This window comes from Acomys minous (genome assembly GCF_964271855.1).
Source record: "Acomys minous genome assembly, chromosome: 1".
In the NCBI taxonomy this organism is placed as follows: Eukaryota; Metazoa; Chordata; class Mammalia; order Rodentia; family Muridae; genus Acomys; species Acomys minous.
This window is the reverse complement of record NC_140483.1, coordinates 138,127,526-138,154,315: the sequence shown is the minus strand read 5'-3', so window position 1 is coordinate 138,154,315 and position 26,790 is coordinate 138,127,526. Positions and strand designations below refer to the sequence as shown.

At 43.1% G+C, this 26,790-nt stretch overlaps 1 long non-coding RNA gene across 1 annotated transcript in view; it reads left to right on the top strand.

The window, feature by feature from the left end:
* LOC311594624 overlaps window positions 1-26,790 on the top strand; it is a 69,056-nt gene that overhangs the window by 20,875 nt on the left and 21,391 nt on the right. Inside the window, exon 2 of the long non-coding RNA XR_014778156.1 lies at window positions 3,917-4,042. This is a non-coding gene — a long non-coding RNA (uncharacterized lncRNA). The remainder of the gene's footprint in view (window positions 1-3,916; window positions 4,043-26,790) is intronic.

Genomic DNA, 26,790 nt, shown 5'->3' with positions numbered 1-26,790 from the left:
GTCTGATTCCCTCCTCAAATTTCCTGCAATACTGCCTGACATTTTTAGACTCCTTGGATTGGTTTTGGAGAACTCATGGTTTTAAACAGTATTTGTAAGTTACCAAGTGCCTCCAATTCATCCAGGACTATGTAGGTCAAACGATATTATGAAAACCATTGATGTCTCCCTCCCACATAAGACAATAAGAAATGAACACGCGTGTGTGCGCTTGCACACACACACGCACACACACATTTCAAGCATCCTGACGATGTTTTGATGACACAGGGTTGAGGTAAGGACCTGGCAGTTGTGGAGGGGAGGGCACGGATGATTTGGGGATTGGGGCGGGGGAGATTAGTAGAGCCCTGTAGCTGTCATTTCTCTCTCTAATTTCTCTGAACAGCAGCTGGTGGGTGATGTGCAGACAGCTCTGAGCCAAGAACAATTGCTGGCCAAAGCCACCGATTCTGAGGGCTTGTCTTGAAGCAGTAGCTGACCAGGGGAGTTCGCTGTTATTGTGGAAAGCCCGGGTGTTATTAGGTGCAAGATGAGTTCTCTAAAAGGCCCCTTGAGCCAGGTGATGGTTGTGAATGGTGCTGAGTCCCCATGTCTTGTTCTTATATGCAGAAGCTCTGGGACTCCCAGGGCTCCACCAGCTGACAAAGCAGTTCCCCAGGCTGCCTCCCTCATTCCCGAGTTCCCGCAGTCAGCTCTCGTCCCTGAGGGTGCCACTTTCTTTCAGTTCCAAGGATCCTGACAAATAGTCATGAAAAACAGCAAAGTCGAGGAAATGTACTTTTAGGTTAATATGTACCCACTCTCTTCTACTGTTCCTTCTAAATTACAAGCCTGCTGTGGTAGATGTTTTTGCTCTGAGTTGAGGCATTACATTCGCGCAACCCTTTCGGTACATAGCTGGATTTCTTTATGTTCTCCTTCTCACTAAGTACAGCGGCCTAATGATACCATCGCCTGACTTCCTGTCACGGAGTCGGAGGGGATTAATGAGACAGTGTTTGTAAAGAGCTGTGACGCTCTCACAGCAGTCACATCACTGTGGCTATCTGGAGTTGGCACTCATCTGTCCCTGCCTATCTGGCTCACATAGTTTGGTATCTTTGAGGCAATAATTTGTAAGGCACAACCCTGTGCCCTTCCCTTAGTAAAGGAAAGCGTTTTGCTTGGAGCGGAGTTATTTTTCCACCCTTTTGGCCTCGCTGAGCATTTTAACGATCACTTCCACGCTGCTTGTCTTTAATCTGTGGAGAGACGCTGTCGGTACAAACTGTACTGTGAGAGGCCGTGAGAAAATTACACCCCAGCCCACGCGGAAGGGCTGCCTTTGGTTCCAGGGTGTCTGCTGGGACCGCTGTTAAGAATGTGAGTCTGAAGGAGGAGCTCATTCTAATTCTTGGTGCACAGGTGACTTAATAAGTGTGTGCATTGAGACCAGAAGCTGATGTATCAGAGATGTGGCTCTCTGTCACCTCAGGGTGTTCTTAATAGCAGCGCCAGGCTTTTTTTTTTTTTCCTCCCTTTCATTTTCGTCAAAATGTATCAAGGGCTGTCATGGCTTCTCAAAGAAAGCACTTATTAATATGTATAAGGTAAGGCTGTTCTTTCTAAGAATTAACTTTACTCACAATCATTACCTTCAGTCTCGAAGCTATGGAGAAAGAAGGCAACTCTCACATCTGCTCACCTACTGTGTGCTCACATGCACGCACACGGTCATAGAAAACAAACAGTAAATAAACAAACCAACACTTCACCTTCCTGAGGCAGAAAATGTCATGTATTAGTGCTATATAAAATGCAGTCCTTTGGTAGCGTATATATTATATATAAGTTGTGTGTGTGTGTGTGTGTGTGTGTGTATACATATGGGTTTTGAGTGCAAGTGTGCTTCATTTTATGTGATATTTTGAGTACTTACCAGCAGCTAAATCATGGTACTCGAGTGCCAAAAGGGCCCTATTTTAGTTTGTTTTAAATAGATGACCCCTGCTACTAGTCACCGGTTGGACTTTGTTTGCACTCACTTTAAAAGCGAGATGGTCAGGGAGTCCAAACATCTGTTTTGCAGGGAACCCAGCTGAGCTTACTGTTTTCTCACGGCTATTTTGTCTTCATCTCTCCTTTGTTAAAAACCGTTAATCCTAGGAATGTTTAGTCAGTTATTTATTGAGGCTTTGCTGAGTGTAGGTGCCTTGAGGAGTCACAGAAAGGTGAGGGCTCGGTTTTCATTCTGAGCTATAATTGTAGCAGACGGTCCTTGAGTGTGTGCTAAGTGGGTAGTTCTTTATAGTCATTATCTCGACTAATTCTCATAAGAACACTTTGGGCTGAGTATTAATTATTATTATCCTATTTTGCAGATGAAAGAGTCAGGGACACAGAAAAGCTAAGCCACTTTCTAAGAGTCTTCTTTATAGCTTGTGTGGGGGAAGGCTGGCTTTTTCCTTTGAGGATTATAACTGTTCATTAGCATGGCCTGGTGGACCGTCACAGATGGAATACTTCATCTGCCAAAGCCTTTAGCTCCCAATTCCACAGGCTACCAGGCTGAGACCAGGATGGGCAGGCTTGGTTTCTTCTGAGGACCCTTACCTTGGCTTGCAGCGAGCTGCCTTCTTGCTATGTCTTCACCAGGGCTTCTCTCAGCACCTGTGTCTGTGTCTGTGTCCATGTTTGCTCTTAAATAGATAAACCCTAGCTGCGTTGTACTGGGGGCCCACCTGACCTGGTTAGTAAGCTAGTCAAGGCCTTCTCCTCAGCTATGGTCACATTTGAAGGTATTGGGGTTAGGACTTCAGCGCATAGTTAGCACAAAGGGTCCAGCCCAGTCCAGTCCATAAGAGAGGGAAAGCATTGTTTCTGTTCTTCTCTGCTCTTTTAGACTAAGAAATACAAGAGTCCCAGTGCCGGAACAACCATAGCTTTGAAAACAGAAATGCCTGGAAGAGACTTGGAGCCTCATTATTCTTTCTTCTTTTTAAAAAATACTTTTAGTTGAAATCAATTTATATCACGTTCCCCTGATTCCTTTTCTCCTTCCAATCTTTCCCAGCTACCCTCTCTCAAACTTCTCCCATGCTTCCCTACACTCAAGCTGACAGCCTTATTTTTTTGGATTGTTATTGTTACATATGCATGCATGTGTGTACACAGATATATAAAAGTAAAATATGCTGAGTGTGGCTATATTGTTGGCGCACATATAGTTTCAAAACTGATCCCATCTGAATTAGACAACAAATAAGGGGGCTCATGCAATGGAAAGATCAACAGATCACGGGGAGCCCAGCCCCAGAGGATAGAGATTCATCATCACAGCTCCTGAATTTATGGTTCAGGGAACATGAAGGAAGAATGAGTGGAATTATTGTAAGAGCCAGAACACCTAGAAGTCTTATGAGAAACAGTCTTTCCTAGAAACGGCTGTGTAAACAAGGTCAGAACAATGGAAATATCAATGGGCCTGCTAACACAGAAGGGGGGAAATTCACGGAACCCCCATCCCAAGACAAAGAACTACAGGAATGCCTTTCTTTCTCCACTGCTATCCCATCAACAACAATGGTATTTAATGAGGAAAGGGCAGAGAAGAATGTAGAGTGGCTGTGTCCCTTTAGAGAGCAACAGAAAAACACAGAATGGCTTTGCTATTAGAGAAAGGAAAAGGAGGAAGTTGTCAGTGTGTGACAGAAGGAAGCAGACAAATGACTAGGCAAAGCTAAGGAGCCAGTCGATGGTTGGGAATGACTGCATCTACTGATGCTGCCATTGTAGGGACTTCCCCACACACCATCTTCCTTTCGGCCCACAGAGTGCTCATGAATCAGCTGTGATATTCAGATCTATGCGCAGTGAAGGCTTACATTGGTAACAGCTAAATATAATTTGTTTTCTTTCTTTTTTTTTTTTTAAGGTCGTACTTGGGCCTGGAGAGATGTCGTAGCAGTTAGGGGCACGGGGTACTCTTGCAGAGGACCTGCCATCACACCACCATCTCCAGCTCCAGTGCCTTCTTCTACCGTCCATGGAAGCACACATGGTACGTCCACATACATGCGCACAGAATACCATACATGTAAAACATATAAATCAAAACACTGAAAATAAATGTAGTGCTTCAGTATTTTGAGTGGAAAAAAAAAATCAGAATCACAAGGAACTCAGCACCTAATATGCTCATCACCTCCCATTGCCCACAGGAGTGCTGGTGGCTTTGCTGGGTTGCTAATCATTGGTGGATGAGGGCTGAGCCAGGTCTTGGTGGCTCAGCTTTGATGCCATCACCGTCTCTAAACAGGGCAGTCTCACTTGCTTTTTAGAGCAAAGACGTAAGACTCGTAATCTCAACCCCAAGACATGAAGTGAGTCTTTGGGTATTATGTTAGAGATGAAATGGGGCAAGGCGTGCAGAGATGCTCTACACTTCTGTCTAGGAGTGAAGTTCAAACACAGGCAGCCTCCTGTGTAAGATGCATAGAGCCTTGTTTTAACAATGACATCCCTTCCCATATATCTGAGACTGTTGTTGATTTGTTCCCAGGATATTCATTTAAACAATACATTTCTATGTGGACACATAGATTGATTTTTTTTTTTTTGTCAGTGTCTTTAAGGGCAAATTCCCACCTTAGCTCCATCATTACTGACTCAAGAAGTGATTATGGGATTGCTGCTAGAGCAGCATAGGCACCATTTCTCTTGGGCACGTTGGCTGGTGGCCTCCGAAGGTAGTGCTCTGGGCCATTAGGTTGTCCACGGGGTACACAGTGCATCATTTTTCTGCAGTTATTGTCTGGGGTTGGGGCATGGGCTTGAACTAATTTCCACAGGGAGTGCCAGCAAGGTGCCAAATGCACTAAGCACCAAGGTGAAGCCTCTAGGCTGCAGCTGCCTTATTTCCTCCAGGCTGGAGAGTAGGTGACAGGTGACAGGGACGTGTAATTTTCCAGTCACTCAGTTTTTCTGTGAATGCATTCATCCCAAGGCAGTGGTAACACTCCCCCGCAGGTTTTATCCATTTACTGAGTGCTCAGGAGCCTTCGCTGGGTGCATTTCAGAATTGAGCCTCCAAGTACCAATCTTTGTGAGGGACCCTCGCTGACCTCTTCTCTAACCATACAGAGCCTCCTCTGGCCATGGGTAACCCCTGGAAATGCACTGGGGACTAGAGGAGACAGGGATCCTAGTCACTACCAGAACAACAGTAACTCTTGAGCCATGCTGGGGTTGGGGGAGTGAGATTGGGGGACCTTGCTCTATTCCTGGGGTGCCTGGAAAACTCCAGGCCCTAGTGAGCTCATTGTCTGCTCTGGCTTGGTTAACTGACCTCGACACCACACCGACCACAGATAGGCTGAATCCATGTCTTTCCAGGGATTTGCTCATTTGAGGCCAGCATCAGGCTTTTCCAAATGCTAAGATAAAGCAAACATATGAAAGAATATTTGAAATGTCTGGGGGTTGGGGTGATGTGGCAGTTGCTCGATTCCCTTGAAGTAATACATGGTGACACGGGCAGTTTCAGATCACCTACATGTTCCCTTCTAGCTGGTGGCGTGTCCCCTTTGCTTCCTCAAAATATTTCAAGGTTGAGCCGAAACACGAGACACGTAGTCCTCTGCTGTTTTCTCAACTTCTGTCAAGCAGTTCCTTGGGTTAGAATTTCTCGGTGCCTGAAGACCCATAAATGTGTCCATCTGTGTAACTGGAGCCACGAGAGAGTACAAGTGGTAGTTTGTAAATTCAACATTTCGATGATGATCAGTGATTCATTTGTGACTTCTCCCCTTGGGCACACTGCGGTAAAGAAGCGATTACTCCATCAGGCGAGACATTAATATTCCCCAGTCCGCGGTGTCTGCAGTGCAGCATTGTCTGAGGCCTCCTGTTCAGCACTTCCCCACCTAGTTGAAAGGGAGGCTTGTACACCTACTGCGGAGGGAGCGCAAGGCAGGAGGTCTCCCCGTGCTTCAGGCCTCCTCCCTGAGCCAGTCAGAGGGAAGGATTTTCTCTGATGGAAAAGGCTTTGAAATAAGTGGCGAAGGGACCCAAGGACCAAGACTTTCGTCTCATGCTTTTTGGAAACTTTTTTTTTTTGGTATTTATTTCAAAGACTTAAGTGTTCTTTGGGGGGCCCCTAATCATCCTAAGCCCTGGGAATTTACTTCTCTGCAGCTACTCCTGCTCCCCAAGCAGCCCTGCACGGAGCAAAATAATTGTCTGTTTCTGCAAGCAGCCTCCTGTGCAGATGGAGCCTGATTAGCATGTGCGCTTGCAGCAGGCCACTGCTCCAGCCACATTTGGAAATCCAGCCACTGAGAGAGATGTGGGCTTGACATTCATTAACATTCCTGAGCTCCCTGGGACATACACATAATAGGGTAAAATTGCCATTAAGGAGAGCAACACTTGAGGGAAATATCCACTCAATAAAGACTGAGATTCTTCTCATCAACAGCTGAGGAAAAATCCAGTTGCCATAAAGGGTAAAAGAGACATCCTCTTAATGTGAGTGGAGATGGCCGGGAGTTCAGCAGGTTTGCTGTTCTAATGAGTCCCATCGTCCTGCGCTGGGTGGCAACTGGCTTATTGGTATGTAGATGTTTCTCAGGCATATTTTGGTCTCAGCAGATCCCAGAACTAGCTTAATGATTTCTTTCTCCAGGGTTGTCTGTATTAACCTTAAGAAAAGGCAAACACTAAGGGAGCTGGTCTTAACAGTGACCTAGAGCCTTTAAGTCAACACCCCCTACCCCCCTGGCTAGAAGAATAGGATTTTGGTATTTTCTTTGCTTGGTGCTGAGGGTTCTTAGTGGGATACACAATAACTTGCGCCGTAGATAAGTCCTACCTACCCTTCTGCGTTTCTAGGGTATATTGTTCTGACTGCTTTCCTTTCTATTGTCACAGGATTGTGTGTTATATGTGCTAAGCTGATATGAGTGCTTATTGGCATTTAGGAAGTCAGCCCAAAGTAACACTAAAGGTCATTTAAACAATTGAACCTCCTACACATTTAGAAATTCCCTTTGAGGGGATTGAATGAACCAAGTCAACTCCTTATATTGGGTCGGACTCAGGTATGGGTCTATGAAACAAACATGTCAAAATCTGTTCTTATTTTGTTTTCATTTGACCAATGAGACACCATGTTTAGAGGTTTTGCAAATAATGTCCATGACAAGTCTCAGGGAAGAGCAGGCCTCCTTGCTGAATCTATATCTTGCATAAAACTATTGCTGCACCGAACAAGCTATCCCAAGCGGCAGGCTTCTTGACTGGCTGTGCAGCTTTCCGGTCCTTTCAAAGGTGCCACACAAATCTATGCAGAGTCTGCTTTGATTCCTTCCTCTCCAAATGGCCTTGATTTGATGTCAGGCATCTGTACTGTGTTTCCACTTAGTCAGAAGCAGCATCCATGCTTCTTAGTGATGAGGATATTGCCTCGTTTGTGTGCAGCAGCTTATAATTCACAGTACAGTTTCACCGATGCTTCCTAACTTGATGTTCACAAAGCAGCCCAGGATAGGTGATTTCAGCAGTGTTTAGATGGGGACAAGGAGGCTGATGGATCCTATTACCAAAATCTTCCGGGAAGCTTACTCATCATCAATGGAGTTTGAACTTGAAGCTATAATGACCTTTTTTTTTCTTTTTTTAAAATGAGCTTCTTTTAATTGCATCCTTTTTTTAAAACTAAAAAATATATCCATTTATTCAGGCCAAATCCGAGATACTGTTTTTAACATCTAGAGCTCAGTGGCTACAGTAAACAGTTTTCCATGTTTGTCTAACATGCAAGTATTTTGATGCTGCAAAATGAAATGTGTGCGTGCATGTGCAGGCATGTGTTGTATGTTCATGTGCACATGAGAGAATGCACCCAGGAATGCACATTAGTAGTCAGAGAAGGATGTCGCGTATCCTGCCTTAGTTTCTTGAGACAGGATTCCACACTGAACCTGCAAGTAGGCTGACATGCTACTGATCCCCCTCCGGCCGTTCCTCAGAGTTCTGTGGCTATGTGGCCACATTCAGCTTTTGATGTGAATATGCTGGGTAGGCATTCAAACTCAGGCCCACGTGCTTGCCTGTCAAGGGCTCTTGTTACCCACAGCAGCATCTGCATCTGCGGGCCCAGCAAAAAAATTCCTTAAAAGATGACTATTGGGCGGAGAAGAGGCTCAGTGAATGAAGATCCTTGCTGCCAAGCATGATGGCCTGAAATTGATCCTGGGGGTTCACATATTGGAAAGAGAACCAACTCCTGCAAGTTGTTCAATCCCTACCCACGCAGGATAGAGAATAAATAAATGTGATAACAATTAAAAGATGCCTCTCGTCAGGAGGCCTGTTTCCTCGCAGACTATCAAGCTGTTTCTTTCTGTAGCTGAGGCTACAGCTCCTGAGGTGGCTCCTAAATCTTCATGCTTACTCTGACCTCATCCCTAGTCCCTCCTTCTGTTTGGCTGCAGTGACATGACTTGATCATATTTATAATGTCCTAAGTGCTGTCTTTATCATATATAAATGTTTACAATGAATGTATAGGTTAACATGCTGAACATTGGCTATAGCTCCAGTTTGTAACCTACTACAAACACAGAAAGTGGTGGCTGAGTTGATGACAGAGGTGGGGATGACGCGAGAGTAGAGCTGGGTCGTGATGTCATCATGTAACATGATGAAATTTAAGAGATGCAGTGGAAAGTTAACGGAATCATGCATGGAAGGTTACCATGGAATCCGTGGTGCACAGAGAAGAGAGATTAAGGTGACATGGCCAATAAGAATTATGGGAAGAGAGAGGGAACAAAATGTAAATGAGGTGATAGTCTTAGTTTCCGTATTACTCAGTCAAAAATTTAATATCTACAATTGAAAACTCAGAAAAAAGGTGTTGAACATTTTTTTTTATGAGCTCCAATGACTAAAGTCTGACTTCAAAGGGTAGTGAAATTCAGAGTATGGAGAAGGGTCAGAAATTTTCTGTTTTCATTATATTCTACACAATCTGATTTTGAATGACGAACATTAAATACTTCCAAGAGTCAATGGGAAACACTGCTGTTGAGATCCTACTATGGGCTGATTGGTGTATCTGTATGGAAACAAGAGGGCTTGGCTGATCTGGCAGTGGACTTTGGGTACACTAATGAGTTATGACTCCATGGCTGAAGAAGCTAGCCTATAGCCTGGCCCCTGACCACCAGATACTGGCTGAGCCAATTGAAAGCAGTAACAAGAAACAACCCCAGCCTGTGCCAGGCTCTGAGCAATCATGTGTAAGTTGTGACTACACCAGCAGTTAGGTGTGCCACAATTGAGGCGCCACTCTTTTCCTTGGCAGTACATGGGGGTTAAATTCTAGACTCTGCCCTAACTTTGACCTTCTTCCCAATTTTTAAAATTTCCTTTCTATCTTAGCTTTGTTTGTAGATATGCATATTTATAATTTTTTTTATCCTGCCACCACAGCCTGCCCTGGATAATCTAAGAGTATAATTTAGAGTAACATGTTCATTCTAAGAAAAGTCTTCTTGTTATCCAACAAGCCATTAATCATGTTTGTGTCTTGAGCAGTGTTGGTGCGATCCAAAATTTGTTCCTTCATTGCTAACCAGGTTCTTAATTAAATTACTGATCTAATTCAAAAGGGTTTAACTTTAGGGAATGAGATTCGAAATATAGCCTCTTCTGCTGAGTTTTACAGTTTGAACTACTTATTACTGCTTTAAGGTGGTTTTCAAATAGTCTGTCGAATTTCCTGCAAACCAAAGAGCTTAAGCAAAGAGCACCTGGCTGCTGAGCCTCTTCCACGCAGCTTTGGAGTTGCTGGCCCTCAAGCGATCACATCCTTTCAGTTGAGCTTTACTGTCAGACATTCTTAAGATTTCACCTACCAGATTTTTAGGAATGAACTTAACATGCAAGAAGCTAAAAATAAAATAAAATAAAATAAAAAACCAAGTTACCATCTCCCGCATGCTCTTTCTCTGCTTCTAGCTTCAGTGTTAGCTTGGTCTCTGGTGAGTTCGGATTGAGGCGAGGAACCCAAGGCCAAGTGAGAGTGTCTTAAGCACGAGGAACCCTTCAGGGTTATTGAGGACTTCCGACATTCTATGATGTCTGTACACTTACTGCAGTGACTTGTGAGGCAGGAGCTGGCCAGAAAAGCTGTCCTAGTAATAAGAGAAAGTTCCACATGGCCCTTTGGCTTCTCCATGGGTGGCTGACCTTGCTTTCCTCATCACCAAAGCTTCATTCCAGCAGTTCCGGTTGGATCGCCATGACTATGCACATAGCTTATTTGTTCCTTCATGGTGTTTGTCTCTGTAGATATGTGGCTTCCTGAGGAAGCAAAACACAAGGCCTTTAGGATGAAGTGTCAGAAAGGGTCAGACTGTGAGCAGCTGAGGGGAGAACCCCTGTACTGCCCGATATGGGCGGCAGAGAGAAGTCAAGGAAGGAAGAGGCTGGCTCAGGGTGAAAGGGGATTTGGTGGGCAGGAGGGGGCTGAGAAGAATAGGAGAGGACTGGATTATGGGGGAGGGAGAGAGAGAGAGAGAGAGAGAGAGAGAGAGAGAGAGAGAGAGAGAGAGAGAGGGAGAGGGAGAGGGAGAGGGAGAGGGAGAGGGAGAGGGAGAGGGAGAGGGAGAGGGAGAGGGAGAGGGAGAGAGAGAGAGAGAGAGAGAGAGAGAGAGGGAGAGGGAGAGTCTTGGTCACTGTTCTATTACTATGAAGAATCACCATGGCCAAAGCAAGTCTTAAGAGAGAGCATTTAACTGTTGAGCTTGCTTACAGTTTTAGAGGGTGAGTCCATGCTCATCACAGCAGGAAGCAGAAAGGCATGGCGTTGGAGCAGTAGCTGAGAGCTTTACATCCTGATCTGCAGGCAGAAGACAGAGAGAAAGAGAGAGGGGCCAGGGTTGGGCCGCGGCTTGCGCTTTTGCAACCTCAAAGCCCCACCCTTAGTGACACACCACCTCCATCAAGGCCACACCTACTCTAGAAAAGCCATACCTCCTAATCCTCCTGAAATAGTTCCCTCACTAACTGCAGACCAAGTTTTCAAACATATGACCTTATTAGGGACATTCTCATTCGACCTCCCCGACTCTCACCCTGTGTCATCTCCTTCACCTAGGAAACACCAGCGCTGGTGTTTTGCAACCCACAGTTTGGTCCTTTAGTTGCTGCTGTCTTGTTGATCAGACACAGTGTGTGATTGACGCTGCCATCTTAGATCCTCCCCACCACCATCATTGGTAACTGACTAAGGTCAGGCAGGAAGGGTTGGAGCCAGTATTTGATCTGAGTTCATTGCGAATGCAAAGCACTCATTCAATTCTGCTTTATCCTTCAGCCTCCTTTTAATGATGGGCAACTTACTAATAATTAATAAAAACATTACATATAAATATCTATATGTTTATATATATTATTATAATATATAAATATATAAATTATAATTATATAGAAATATATAAATAAAAGTAAATATAAAATATAAATAAAATATAATTAAATATAATTAAATAATTAAAAAATTGATACAATTTTGTTTAAATCACCTGTGAACTGAACTGAGGGGGGCACTGAAAACACGAGAAGGGTGCCAGACCTCACTCACATTTCTCTGGCTGCTTGCAGAAGCTCGGGCAGTAAACCCCCACTTGCAAGCATGGATGCAGAGCTGGACAGCAGGGCCTGGAGAAGGCTGGGAATAAGAGCAGCAAAGACGACTCCAGTCCCCTCAACCCCATGACGAGCTTATCTTTACAGTACAAGAACTACTTGCTTCTCTGGAGACTAAGTAACTTTAGGGGGCTTTGTTCTTGTTTTATTCTTTAAAAAAGAAAGAAAGAAAGAAAGAAAGAAATGAAAAAAAAATCCCAATAAAAGGAAATTCTTCATCTCAAACTGTTGACTGCTATGCCACTTAATTTTAGCTTGTTAAATTTGGGATCTTGAAACAAAATCCCACACATAAATGTTCTCTGGGCCCATGGCATTTCCATTTGCTTGTGAATTGGATTAGTTTTCATTTATCTTAAGCTCTTGCCTCTCATTTCTTTTTGTTCTGCGATACTTAGCAAATGTTGACAGTTATGGTTGGCTTATTAAGTTCCCTCGGTTATGTAAATGATTTGTTAGTTATGTTGCTATTAATTGAAGAAGGCTTTAAGTTTTCTGGTGTATCTTAGGACTTACTAGTAAAATATTGCTTACATTTCATTTAACTTTTTTTTTTTCCTTTTTGCTACTTCAGGCTTCAAGTTGACCTTTTTTACTAGCCCCCTTCAGCACTACACTTCCTTTTTGAATCTGCTGTTTGCTTGACATGAAAAATGAACTTGTACAATTATAGACCCAGTGGCCTTTTCTCAGCCTCATTCTTCTTGGGCGCTCTGCTGTGGTTGACACTGCTCCCACCCGCCTGAAAACCCCCGTCTCCTTTGGCTTCCGTGACATGTTTTTTTTTTTTTCTGGTTCACTCCTCTCTGTGACGGATCCCTCTTTCCTTCATCTTCTCTGTCAGCTGTCTGTGGGGCTCTCAAGACTCCTCTGGGGTTAGAACATTTCACATGGGTCATCTAAGATCATCAGAAAACACTGATATTTACATTACAATTTATAACAGTAGCAAAATTACAGTTATGAAGTATCATGAGAATAATTTTATGGTTGGGGTCACTGTATGAGAAGGTCACAGCAATAGGAAGGTTGAGAACCACTGTTGTAGGATGAAGACACAAGGAGGTAGCTAGTGTTAGATAGGGTCTAAAGGAAGAGCTTACCGAAGAAGTGCTATTTTTAAAATGTGGAAGAAAATTCCTGGGAACAATTGATTTAAAATCCGAGAAAGACACGTGCCTTATGGGCTTCAGGACTTTGGGGGTGGGGGGACGCAGAGGCTGGCAGCCTTGATCTTGCCTACTGGGATGACTGGGCCTCACGCTTTCCTGCTTCCTACTGTGTTCAACTCAGAGTGTTGTCGCTCAGGCAGGTTATAGCCAACTCCAAATGTTCCTTCCTCAGTGGCTTGCTGTTTACCACCTTGCAGTCAGTGCCTGTGAAGATGAGAGAGGAGATGGCCTTCACTGTCAGTCCTGTTCTTCCTGTGGACACTGAGTAAATGGGCAACAGAGTAATTAGTCCCTATAATTTAATCCAGGCTTTGTTTTTGACCCTCGTTTGATGAGGGATGAACACATGATTTTCAATATGCAGTCATGACTAATAATGACTTAATCTGCTCGGAATTCCGTATAAAGTTAGTTTCCGGGCCAAACACTTTATGTTATGATGAAGTGTATTGTATAATGGAAGATCCTGAGTACAGATGCCTTTTATTAAAATTGGTTTTTATAGTTAAAGGACCTTTTAGTAGGAGAGAAGGGTTGGCTTCAGAATTATCTATGCTGTGCTGACTTTACGGCCCCCCGAGGTCCTCTTCAAATGCAAATGTGGGTGTTCATTAAGCAGAAATGGTTTCCAAACTGTTATGCCCTGCCATGCTAATGCAGGTGGAAGTTTGAAAGCTTCCTGGCTTTATTTTTTTTCCCCATTACTTTTTGGGAGGAGAGGTACTGGCTGGGGATTACATATGGCCAAGCTGACTGCTGGAGACTGTCTCTATGTGATGATTCCTTTATACTTCAAAGCAGGGACTTCCTTTAACGATATAGACCATCCGTGCCCATCCCGTTTCCAGGCATTCAGAGCAAAGGCGTGTGGTTTTTTACCATGAAGCGTCTACTTCAATAGATGTTTAGATAATGTGCCATAATAGGTAAGATAATCAGCCAGCCAAACACACGTAAAACCAACTGTCTCTTCCCAATGCACACAGCAAATATTTACAGAATTCAAGACATTTCAGCTTGAATTCTCTTTGCTTTTCATTTTTTGTTGTTTCACGTTGATGCTATGGAGCAAACCACTTGGTTGTCGCCTCAATACTTACTTTTGAAAAGATTGCTCATGTGTGTACTTGTGCTGTATGTGTATACCCATGAGTAAATGCAAGAGGCCATGCCACTGAAAGATGCTGAATGCCTGTCTCTACCGTTCTCTGCCTTTGTACCTGGAGACAGGCAGAATCTTTCACCAAATGTGGAACTCACTTTGTCTAGGCTAGCTGGCCAGAAAGCCCCCAAATCCTCCTGTCTCTGCCTCCACTTAAATGCTGGGGCTATATATGTGCTCACGGCCACTTCTGGTTCCTTTTTATGTGGGTGACAAGGATTCAAACTCAGGTCCTGATGACTGTGCAGTGTTCTTCTTCACAGAGGCACCTCCCCCATAATTACTCTTACCATATTTACCATACATACAATTAAATGTAGTCTTCAAATGTTTGCAGTTCTACAAATCGAGCAAAGTGGGTTGGGCAGAAAGCATTATGGGCCATGCATGAATGGATTAATCCTCTGATTTTCAGCCTAGTAAACATAAAACATGCCCCTAGTTGATGGGACATGGATGAATCATCTGAAGACGCATGGGACCTTGATGTGACTCATTCACCATCTCTACTACTACATGGTTGTGTCAAAGTTGGGCATGGCACACTGTTTTGACATGGCAGTGTCAGAATGCTGTCACAAGCACTGATTTGGTGTACTGTAGAAGGAAGTCTGGCTGTTGTTTTGGTGTTGGTTAAAAACATTTTTGCCTGCTCTCTAAATATACCCATATTAAGAAATCTCATTTCTTGTTTGGAAGAGAAGCTATTATAGAAGGTCACGTTACTTGTAACTGTTGGATGTGATTGATACGATCAGCTAGCTGTGTGAAAATTTTCTGAGCTGTGGAAACTATAGGAATTGTAAGGATTACCAGGGACTGATCTGTAGGGTGGTCTATTTAGAAAATATTACTGATTTGATTTCTAATACATGTACTTGTCCTGTGCCCGCCTTTGCTGTTTGTACCTTTATGGTATGTTCATTTATAAGGTCACTGTCATACAGCAAAATAAATATAATACAAAATATTTTTATGTGAGGAAATGAGAAAAAGGGGAAACCGAGACTTTGGGGAAAAATTAAGATGAAGTCAGAGATGAGGGACATAAACAAAACAAAATGAAGAATTCTGTCTTTTACTCAGAGGATGCTGAAGTTGGCCTGGAACGTGGAGTGTTAACGCTCAGTCCATAAAGAATATCTTCACTGTTAATCTCTGTCTACAAAACAGACTTGTGAGGCCTTCATTATTAGCTTCCCCTTTGGGGAAGCAGTTGACTCCATCAGCCAGTCAGTGGCTACAGCTCCAAGTCTATGCTGACCAGTATGGCCTTGTGCTGGCTCTACACTAACAACTCCCTTGGCTGCTCTCAGAGTTTCTCCCACATCCCTGACAGAGTTTGCCTTTTCTGTTCACCCTTACCCTGGGTCAGTGCGCCTTCTTGTTTCCTATCAAGAATATTTTCTGCCCTCATTCTCCAAGGCTCAGTAAATGCTGCTTCCTCTGGAATGAAATCCTCCCGGGCTGCGACTATTACCTGCTTCTTCCATTGCCAGGCTCTTCGTTTGTCTTGTAGGCTATTTACCTCATTATGCTTGTTGTCTTTGCCTGACTGGAAACTTCGCTGGGGGAGGGGAGAGGTGTGCCTCATCGCATAATGAAATATCTATAGTTAGTGCTCAGTATTTGCTGCTTTGATTGATTGAATGAATGGCTTGTATTTAGTAAGATCTGAGACTCTGTATAAATTGCCCAGGCTTGGCTTTCTTCCCAACTCAGAGTGAGCTATTCTTTTAGAGTCGTGTTTGATTTTAAAAACAGAATTAGAGGGCTATAAAAACAGCCTGCAATGAGTTATTCCAGCAGTCTCACTGTTTCTTAAGAGTGGGAACGTTTCTTTTATGATGCTTTTCATTTACAGCATGGCCTTACAGCCAGCTCTTTTTCGAAACACAATCCCATTATTACAGCTGCCTTTTGCCTCAAACAACTTCCCATAACATTAGGGGTATAATACTGCAAGAATAGCTCCTGACAGAGAGGTTTCTGCTTTGCAGTCGGGGGATACAGGATGTCAAATTGCTCATCATTTCTGGATCTGAAGGGAAGTAGTTTGAAGACTTTTTATTTTACCTATGTGGTTCCAGCCAACCATGCCATGGAAAACATATTTCCCTATATAGAACAAGGAAATGGTTCAGATAATTCTCACACTTTGCTGAAAACCAAACATGAAATAGAATTGATTTTTGCCTCCTTTCATTTTTTTTTTCTTTTGATGATCCAGAAAGAAAGAGTATGTGTAGGAAGAAATAAAAGACATTTCATTTTGAGAGTTTGTTGAACTTTAAAAGGAAATGTATATATGATCTCTTAAATATTTTGGGGCCTCAATATTGTGGGTCACAGAAGAAAATTTAGGAGTGTTGAAGGAGCTGCAAAGACTAGAGCGGTGGAAATATAAAAATTCAGAAAAAAGTGTCTTCTCCAGTAGAAAAAAAGGCAAAATGTATGTGGTCATAGTCATATTCTGCCTCTAGTGACTGAGGCAGCTCTGCCCTTTGGGTCCTTCACTTAAAGTAACTTATTCTTTACCCAGTCTCCTTGGGATAAGCTGCTGTTTGTCTTCATGTTTAATACACCAAAACTGGGGTAATTGGTTATCATAAAAGGTAAATAAGTACCTAGGAACTCTTTGCTTAGTGGACAACATGTGTGTGTGTGTGTGTGTGTGTGTGTGTGTGTGTGTGTGTGTGTGTGTGTGTGTGTATGATGTTCTTGGGATAGCAACAGGATGGGAACAGAACAGACTTGATGTTTCATCACATACTTGTCTGCTGTTCATATCTTTTGGGTGACTGTAAGTATCTTCAAGGTCTTCTCAGGCCTCATTTCTGGAAAAGTGTTCTAAGGGTTAAATGAGCCAGGGGTTAAAGAAACACCACCTTGTGGCTCCCTGAGCACTGGCTCCTGAGCTGCCCTATTCCCTTAGAAAGACGTCTGCTACACCCTGTCCTGCTTCTCTAAGGGGAACTGGTCAAGGAGAGAGATGGAACCTCCAACCTTGCCTAGACTGAGGATACTGTTGTCTCCTAAGACACACCACACTGACAGCCAACTCTTCTCCATTCATATATGGTTATCCTTAGACAAAAACTAAAGTCAAACTGTCACATGATAGCAGGATTGACTGCTGGAAAATAATTATGGGACTGTGTATTATTTATTTTTACATGATAAAAGGTAAACATAAACATCCAGTTCTTTATAATTGGCGTTCAGTTTTCTGCATGTTTCTATAACATGGCAATGTTAAGAATGTTGTAGACATCCGAGGGCTCAAAACAGACGTGAAGAATGAAGAGCTTAATGCTTAAATGAGCCCTTTCTCTCTTTGTAAAAGAAGGACAGCAACTCAGCCATGGCAACAATCACAGCAGCACTTAGCTTTGGTCCTCCAGTGTTTACTCTGAGGAGTCAGGAACTCTTATCTGCTCGGCATATCAACAAGGTTCAAATGAGACGCCCCAGGCTCTGGGGCAGCCTCAGTCATTCCCCTATCAGGAGAGGGGACCAGGCCACTGCGTTCCTCTGGGTCTGTACTTTCTCCACTGTATTTGATTTTTTTTTTCCCCTTCTGTTTTGGGAGTTTAGAAAATAAAGGTTTAGTTTAATCAGAAAGAGCCACCTTTACAGATAGGAGCTGCTGTGTAATAGGCAGGTAATTTGCCTCCCACTTTCTATATTTCTCCCTGTGGGCCGCTCCATAGTGTTCCTTGGCCTTATGGCAGCCATGTTCCATGAAGTTCACTCTTGGCTCAGGCCTGCTAGACCTCTCAAAGGAGTATGGTTCTAATGACTCCTTTCCCTCTGCCTCCCTCACCTCTTCCCCTCTCCTCCTCTTTCCTTATTCTTCCTCATCTCCTTCTCTTCCTTCACAGGCCAAATTCACCCAGTTTTACTTGCTATATGTATTGATCAATGCTCCATTGCTATAAAGAGACAGCACGACCACAGTGACTCTTAATAAAGGCCTGACAATAGTGGACCAAGCCTCTGTAACTATAAATACAAAGCAAACAAACCCTAGAGGTATCCGTTAACCAAAGGTTTCCCTTGGGCTGGGAGGAATGGGCTTCTGAACAAAGTCTGAAATTGCAACACTGGAGAGGTTGAGGCGAGAGAACAGAAAGTTCAGAGTCCTCTGGGCTGCTTAGCAAGCTCCTGCCCAGCCTGAGATTCATGGTGAAACCCTGTTTCAAACATGTTCAGTCCTCTAGAGCATTTGTAGCTCTTCCAGAGGACCCACTTTTGGTTCCACGTCTAGCAGCCCACATCCACATGTAAGTCCAAGGGGATGCAACTTGCAAGGAAATCTGATACCCAGTTCTGACTTCTAAAACACACACACACACACACACACACACACACACACACACACACACACACACGAAACTGGAATCCAAAACAGAAAGCAAAAGGCAAAAACGCTCAAACAAATCTATATGAGACAAAAAGCCTGCAAAAAATAAAATTCAGTTCATGTTATACTGGACATCAACTCCTAGGCATGGGGCATCCACTGATGTGTAGGTCCTAATTGCAGATAGTCTCTTGGTTAGGGATGGAAGATCATGTCCACTTTCCCTTTGCAGTTCTGGGCCCCATTTGGCTTGCTCTGCCACAGTATCTGTGAATTCATACCACTCCTGTTGTGTCTGGAAGGCAAAGTTTCCTTTGAGTCATCCACCCCCTGTGGCTCTTATAATGTTTCTGTCTCATCTTCCATATAGGTCTCTCTTCTCTGTGGGGAGGGGTCTGATAAGGACATCCCATTTAATACCATGTGTTCCAATATCCCTCCTTCTCCACACGTTCTCCAGCTGTGGGTCTCTGTGTCAATTCCCATCTACTGAAAAAAAGAAGTCCTCTGAAGATGGCTGATAGAGACAGTGATTTGGGTGTAGAGGAATGTCATTAGGAATCATGTTATTGCTGTTCCTTTAGCAGAACAAGAGCATTTGGTTTCCCCCTAGGCACTGGAGATATATAAGTGTCTTCATCAATAGGACTTTGCTATCAATTTGTTGAGAGTAATTGAGAGCAATTGCCAGAGCTGTTTGGGGATTTTTATGAGGCTCTTTGGCCAACAACTCAACCAGATGTAACTCATTCCTAGCACTAACTAGCGGTTTCATCTGGGAATATTGTCTCCCATTCAGATTTCTTTCATATGCGTAACCTATTTGCCGCATATATTTAATCCTTTGATATGCATGCTACAGTCTGTATAACCACAGAGGTTAGACACCTAGTAAGGGACTGGGAAAAGGAGAGGATGTCCCAAACAAGGAGACATAAAATATATTGTTATGGAGATACAGGGGAGAGGCTGGGGTGAGAGGGTTAAGTAGGCAGGGGGATTGGAGAGAGGGGTAAAGGAAGATGTATGAGGAGAGACAACAAACAGTAGGGTCCATTTGACGGGCTACACGGAAACCTGTTACTAATGACTCTTCTTTTGAGGGGGGACACAGGACATGCTCCATGTCCCGATGACCTACAGGAACAAGGAGCCACATCTTAAAATCATTAGGTACTTGTTTGCCCTGAGCGACAGCATATGCCTCTTAAAGTCTACCAGTAAATTCCTTCCCCCTGATTTGAGGAAGCGTGGCTCTATCTGGTGTTAAGAAGGGTTGGGAGCAGAAATTCTTTCGGTCATTCTTATGGTCATGGATTCTACTCAGCTTCCAAACACAAATTGCTGGTTCATACACCATAGCATGCAATTCTGTTTTAAGATTTGTGCCTTTAAAATGTTTTGAGCATAAGATCTTTGAAATAAAGTAGATGTGTGGAAAGATACCTCCTGCAACACATGCGCATGCCTTCAAGTACAGCAAACAGGTTTGAGGCAGTTCATTTGGGAATAAACACCGTGCTGTGTGCAGGGGCCAATCCAGAAGGGAAGCGTGAACTTAGAGCAGCAACTAAATACACCACAAGCGTATGCCCTGTGAGACTGCTGCGAAGACTGAGCTGATGGCAATGTGTAGTGTGGGGAGCTTGAACCTCAAGTCCTTACAGGGATGGAAATCTGATCCTCACGACTGCATGGGTATACTGAAAAGTTATGGCTAGCAGCTGCCCCATGGGCTGTAGCATCCTTTGGGATTGTTAGAATTCTTCAGTTAACTGCTAGACAAAATTAGAGGGGAGGAGGAGATGAAGGAGGACATTATGGATGAGGATTTTCTTGGCTTAGATGAAAGCGTATCTCCTCAAAAAAAATGAATAAAGCATATTAAGCCTCGAAGATAGACAAAACAAATATTAGCTAGCTATATCACAGATAAACAATCGACAATCAGAGCAAATAACATAAACAAAATGAAAGACAAAGACCAAAGACAGATTTCTTATAAAAGAGTTGTGACTAGGCTGGCAGTCAGCTTACGTCGTCGAGATCATAGGGCAGAAATAAGCTACAAACCAGTAGAGAATTGTAGAGGCGACAACAAAAGGGTAAGTGAAACTCAAATAGTGATGTTGACATGAAAAGCTGGAAACTGCATTGCAAAACAAGAGAGGAAAACAAAAACAATGTCTGTAGGTTGGCGGGAGCCAGGGGCCACTCAGAGTACTAGACGTCCAGGGCAGAACATAGAGCTGAGAGGCAGCAGTCAAAGCTCTCGGGTACTTGAACTAATCCAGGAGAATAGGAAATGAATTTGTCAGACACTTTCTATGTTGAGAATCTGCATATGTTAATATAGGGAAGTAAAAAGCATGGCTTGTGAGTCAGAAGCCAACAGTGTAGAGGGAACACTTCTATGCTTCCCTCTCCCTCGTCAACCACTCAGCTGACTTCACATCAAACTAAAATCAAATGAGAAAAAAACCAAAACAAAACACCGAGACCGAAACATGACACACCCAAAAATGGTTTGGGCTGGCCAACTATGGAGCATGGGGCCTTCCCTGGAGTGTGGTTGCTGTACTCAGCGTCACTGCATTGAAAGAAACAGTTTCCCTTTCTCAACAATTATGAGTTAGGAATAGCTTCGTGGGAAGGAATGGGAGACTTCCTGTCCCCTTCTCTCCTTCAGAGCTGAGAGTTTTGTGTAGCTTGAGCTGGTGCTGTTCTTGCGCATGCTGTCAAAGTCGCTGTGAGTTCATGTGTGCATCTGTCCTGTTGTGTCTGGAAAATCTTGTTTCCCTGGAGTCACCTATCCTCTCTGGCTCCCACAGTCTTTGCACCCCATTTTCCACATAGACCTTTGGGCCTTGAGGGGAGAGGTAGCTTTGGACAGGCCCTGTTTTACCCCTTTGCGTCTTATAGGTCTCAAGGGCAACTGTAGCATGCCTTGGAGTGCAGCACCGTGACAGGGAGCTGAAACAAAGGCACCTCTAGAAACAGAATGCCCCTCAGGGGTTTACACCAGCTAAATCACAGTGGTCAGGGGGCATGCCGTTCCAGGCCAACTGTGTTGCGAGTGGGGGATGAACAGTGGAGATTCTCCACCCCCACATTTTTCCTAGATCTCAAGAGACCTTCTCCCAAGGAACCCCAAGCTCTTGCTGGCCTTGCCTGCCAATCTGTTAGCAAAAATACCCCACCTCAATGCACTTCAGGACAGCCACCAGCCTGTGTGTCCTTTGGTCCGTATGTGTTCTGACTCACTCAATTTAGATACACTGAAAACCAATCTACAAGTTGGCATCACAAAACCAAGCTTCTCTACTGACTTTATTTCATTCTTCTATTATCATCTTTTTTTCTTGGTTTGATAAAATGTCAAATGTTGATTTGGAGAAAAAAATATTCTTTCTTTGAATTAACTTTGCTATTATTATCATCCTATTTCCCTGTTGTATGTAAATTTTAACAATACGTTTTCCTCTCTCCATTTTAAAGTCCCACTGGTAGTGTTTTGAATCCATATACAATGTTTTTCGGGGGAAATCATGCCTTTATAGAGACTTTTCTCGCACATTAACACAACACATTTCTTCACTTACTCAGATTCTGTGGTGATTTGAATAGGAATGATCCTCATAGGCTCAACTGTTTGAGCACTTGGCCCGTAGGCAATGGCGTTATTAGGAAAAGTGGCTTTGTTGGAGTAGAGTAGGAAGTGTGTCACTGTGGGGTCAGGCTTCGTGATCTCATATGCTCGAGCTACACAGTGTGGCTCACAGGTATGTCGGCTGCCTGCAGATCAAGATGTAGAACTCTCAAATTTTTCTCCAGCATCTTGTCTCTCTGCATGGCACCATGCTTCTCACCATGACAATAGTGGACTAAGCCTTGGAAAATGGGTTTTCCTTCTTGCTTCGATCCATTATTTCCTCGTTATGGTTCCTTTTGGAAAGGTAGTTTATATCCTGTGCCATTGTATGCTGGAAGTACGTGACCTGATTTTTCATTTTTCTTTTACAGTGGATTACAGTTAAGAGACTGAATCAGAAGAGACTTTAAACTTTGGACTTTTAAACAGGATTGAGACTGTTGCAGAATATAGGGTCTTCTGAATTTGGACTGAAAGCATTTCTGCATTATGTTGTGGCTACAGGGAGTGGAATGTGGTAGTTTGAACAGGAATGGCCCCCCTAGGCTCGTGTGTTTCAGTGCCTGGCCCACACACCTTATTAGGAGGTGTGGCTTTGTTGGAGGAAGTGTGTCACTGTGGGGGACGGGCTCTGAGGTCTCATATGCTCAAGCTATGCCTAGTGAATGGTCCTCACAGTCACTTCTGCTGCCTGGGGGTCAAAATGTAGAACTCTCAGCTCCTTCTCCGGCACCGTGTCTGCCTGCACGCCGCCATGCTTCCCACCATGATGATAATGGATTAAACCTCTGAAACTGTGAGCCAGCCCCAATTAAACGTTTTCCTTTATAAGAGTTGCCTTTGTTATGGTGTCTCTGCACAGCGATAGAAACCCTAAGACAGCTTCTTATTTATGTCTTTCAAAAGCATTTCATACTTTATCAAACCTTTTTACACCTTTAATTGTGTATGTACAGCACAACACCCAGTTATGAAAGACTCAGAGTAGATAATTTTGCTGTGAATACGATGCTTTTATTTTCTAATTGATTATTGATGATGTAGGGCAAGCTAGCTTCAGGGGTCAGGGAACAGTTCAGCAGCTCGGAGCAGCAGCTTAGAAGGGGGCCCTTTGCTAATGCTTTATTGCTGGCGTACTAATCTTGAAACATTTCATCATTTTATCTTTAACTTGCAACTTTGCAAATAAAGTGTGAAGGGAAACTGGAGCAAGCACTCAGGACTTGGGCAGCTCAGGGGGGGCTGACTGCTGCCTCTGGGAAACTCTTGGCCTCTGTAGGCCCCACCCTTGCTGTCACTGTTGCTGTTCTTCAGCCACCATAGTGTCTAGATGTGGGGGAGGGGTCAGTACGCTCTCTTTAAGTGTGGAACTCCTGGTCAGGATTTTGGTGCCTTTAAGAATCTGCACTCTTCACACCAGCATTTTTATAGAAGGCAAAAGTGTGAGATCAGAGCAAGTCAAAGCACCAGAAGAGGTCAGAAAGATACTACCAAAGCAAAGAAAAAACTTGGTGTTCTGATCATGGACAGACATAAATTTTCACTGTATTTTTTTTTTCTTTGTCAAATTATGTACCCTGAACTCTGAACCCTTATTATGTTAGAGACTATTATGGGTTGTGTATATTAATCTTTCCACATGTCGGTCCCTTCTCAGTTATAATTCTATGTTTCAATGGGTAAATTCAATTTCTATACATATTTTAGAACGAAATTTTGCTAGCCATTTGAAAGCACCTCCTGGAGCCAAATGCCTTTGCAATGATTTGTTCGTATAAACACATCAAAGCATGATAAAATTTAGGCATATTTTACAAAACCCTGCTACTTCAGAGATGTGTATAGCTCAGACATAGGGATCAAAGAGACTTGTTCAGAGGTAAGCGATGTTGGGCTGTTACTGATCTTGGTTCATGTTGGACTCACATGCTTTTTGACATCTGAAGACAAAAGTGAGCTCAGCACCAAGGAACTCCATCACTCCACTACGTACCTCCATCAGGCATTTCCTGCAGCCTTCGCCCTCTCTGCAGCATCCCCATGAAGGGAAGGAAGATCATTGAGCTACTGACGAGAATGTATTTGTATGCTGTACAATGGTGCTATGGAGAACAATGCAGGGCGTTACTATTTAGTAGTAAAAAAAAAAAATTAAGTCTCGAAGAACAAAAGGCGTATTTAATATGTAGTTTCCTACTTCTTATGGGAAGGCTCAAGAGGAAGAAAACAATTTATTGAGCGAAGTCTTTTCGCTTGTATTCTCTGTACCTGTTTTATATCCCAAAGTACCGTATCAAAATATAGCTTCCCTCACCTCAGACCTCTGTGGGGAGAGGTGTAGCTGAATACGTAGCACAATTCACAGCCAGGCATTGAGAACAGTGCATGTGGCCTCATTCTTCACCTCATCTTAAAGCCCATTATAGACATTTCTTGAGACCATTCATTCTAGAAATAAAAGAGGTCAGGGTGAATTTTGATTCCTGAGAACAAGAATATGCCTTAGCACTCTCCTCTCTTTATTCCCTACCTCCTTTCTTTCCCTCCCCCCCTCATTTAGAATGGAGGAGAACCTTCTTTTTATTTTTAAACACTCTTTTTGCATCCTAATTGCCACACTTCGGATGCACTAATAGCATTGATGATTCTATATAGTTACATTCTGCACCTTTAGATGATTCTCTGCTCCAACCCAATAATCTAAATTTATTGTGTGATATTTGGAACTTCACAGTGAAGCATTTAGTTATAAAAATTATAAATAAGAAAGTGCTGTGGCAAAGACAAGCCCAGTCACAGGTGTTTAGGGCGGAAGGGCCCTATTTCACAATGCTGCCAAAGCCTCGAAAAAAGTGCATATTTCTCTGGTCTCCACCTTTAAGAAACATTACTTTCAAAGTGATTGTGAGAGGAACACTGGAGACCGAGGTAGGCGACATCTGTCTACAAAGCACCAAAAACCACATGGTAAGCTCACAGCCGGAGTGCCAAAGGCAGTTCCTTCCTATCTGACTGTGATTACTCAGCATTTATGTTTCTAGAATCATACTGCAGATACTGACTGCACTGTGCAACTTCTGTAATTCATTGGGCAACCCCAGCCTTGAATGGCAACATGGCAGTTACAGTGCACAGGCCACAACAGCATGGATACTTTCCTGTCCTCTGAAAGAATGTTGAAGAGAGATTCAGAAGTCATTACAAAACTTAGCCCATTCAACAATGTAATTGTTTTGCCTTCATGTTTATAGCCTGGTATACACTAGAATTGTGTCTTAAGCCAGGAGCCCTGATTAGCTTTATTGAACATGTGTGGTACAATCCTCTAGAAGTACAAAGCACGTCTATCACCCACATATAAAGTATATGAGGGCATTAATGGTTTAGTTCAGTTCTTTAGGTGATGGCTCATTTTCTTAGTTTTACAATGTGTATCTACTTTGTTTTTCTGTGTGCTAAGAAAATTAAATTAACATGTAACACACAGCAGAGAACTAGATGTGAAAGCATATGGTCTTATAATGATGAACTCCTTTAATTTATTTTATTTTTAAAATAATTTCTTGCATGACTGTCATATTCTCATTTCTACCCCTTTCTCTCACCCCTCCAACTCTTCCCATGCCCTTTACTTCCTTTCACATTTGTGACCACTCCCTGAATTAATATTGTCATATAGGCATATCTATGAAACATACATGTATATACACACATAACATTGAATATACACATATAGGTGTATATATAAGCCGATTTAGTGTTGCTCATGTGCATGTGTGTTTAGGACTGACTGCTTGGGATGGGGTAACCTATCAGGAGGTCTTGTCCTTGTGTGTATGCCTCTTAGTAGCCACTATGCCCATAGCTCTTCATCTAGGGGTGGGGCTTTGGGATATTTCTTCCATGCACATTGGCATGACAACTGTTATTATCATTATGCAGGATTGCTTAGGCTACTGGATTGTTGAGACTTTATGGGTGTAACTTCCCTGTCACGTCTACAAGATACTTTGGAACAGCAGGTATCCTAGTCCTCTGGCCTTTTACAATCTATCTATGCCCTTTTCTGCAGTGCTCCCTGAGTCTTAGGGCTAGGCGTGGCATCAGTTGGGGTTTAATATCTCAACATCAGTTGTTCTCTGAATTTTGACCCATCGGCTGCAAACTGAAGCTTCTTTGATGAGGTAAAAGAGATACTTATCCGTGAGTGAAAGGGTAGGTATTTGGAAATGCGGTTAGAAATTATAAATGGCTTAAGGAGCCATCATATAATAAAATTACTTTTGTTCAATACCAGGCATGAATTTCTTCCTGTAGGGCATGCCTTAAGTCCAATTAGACGGCTGTTGGTGGCTCACAGATAAAAGTGCCACGACTACATCATTGGAGATATCTTGCCCTGCTGGTTATTGTTGTAGTTCACAGCTTGGTCAGACTGATGATTGCTCTTTTCTCTTGGAAGTTTGCATAGCACCTGCTGGTACTGTGAGAGCTCGTCATCAGGGAGAAGGCTGTCCAGTCACACCCAGCTGGGTCCTCCCATATCCTGTGTCTGAAGTTGTGTGGTATCTTTAGCAATAGGGTCTTAATAGTGCATTTCTTATAAATTCATCATTAATTTTCTTTAATTTTTTTCTTTTTCTTCTTTATTTGAGTATAATCACAGATGTTTCTTTATTATTAATCATGAAGTTTATGATCTTGACACCCAAGAGTGCTTACATGACTAATATTTCTA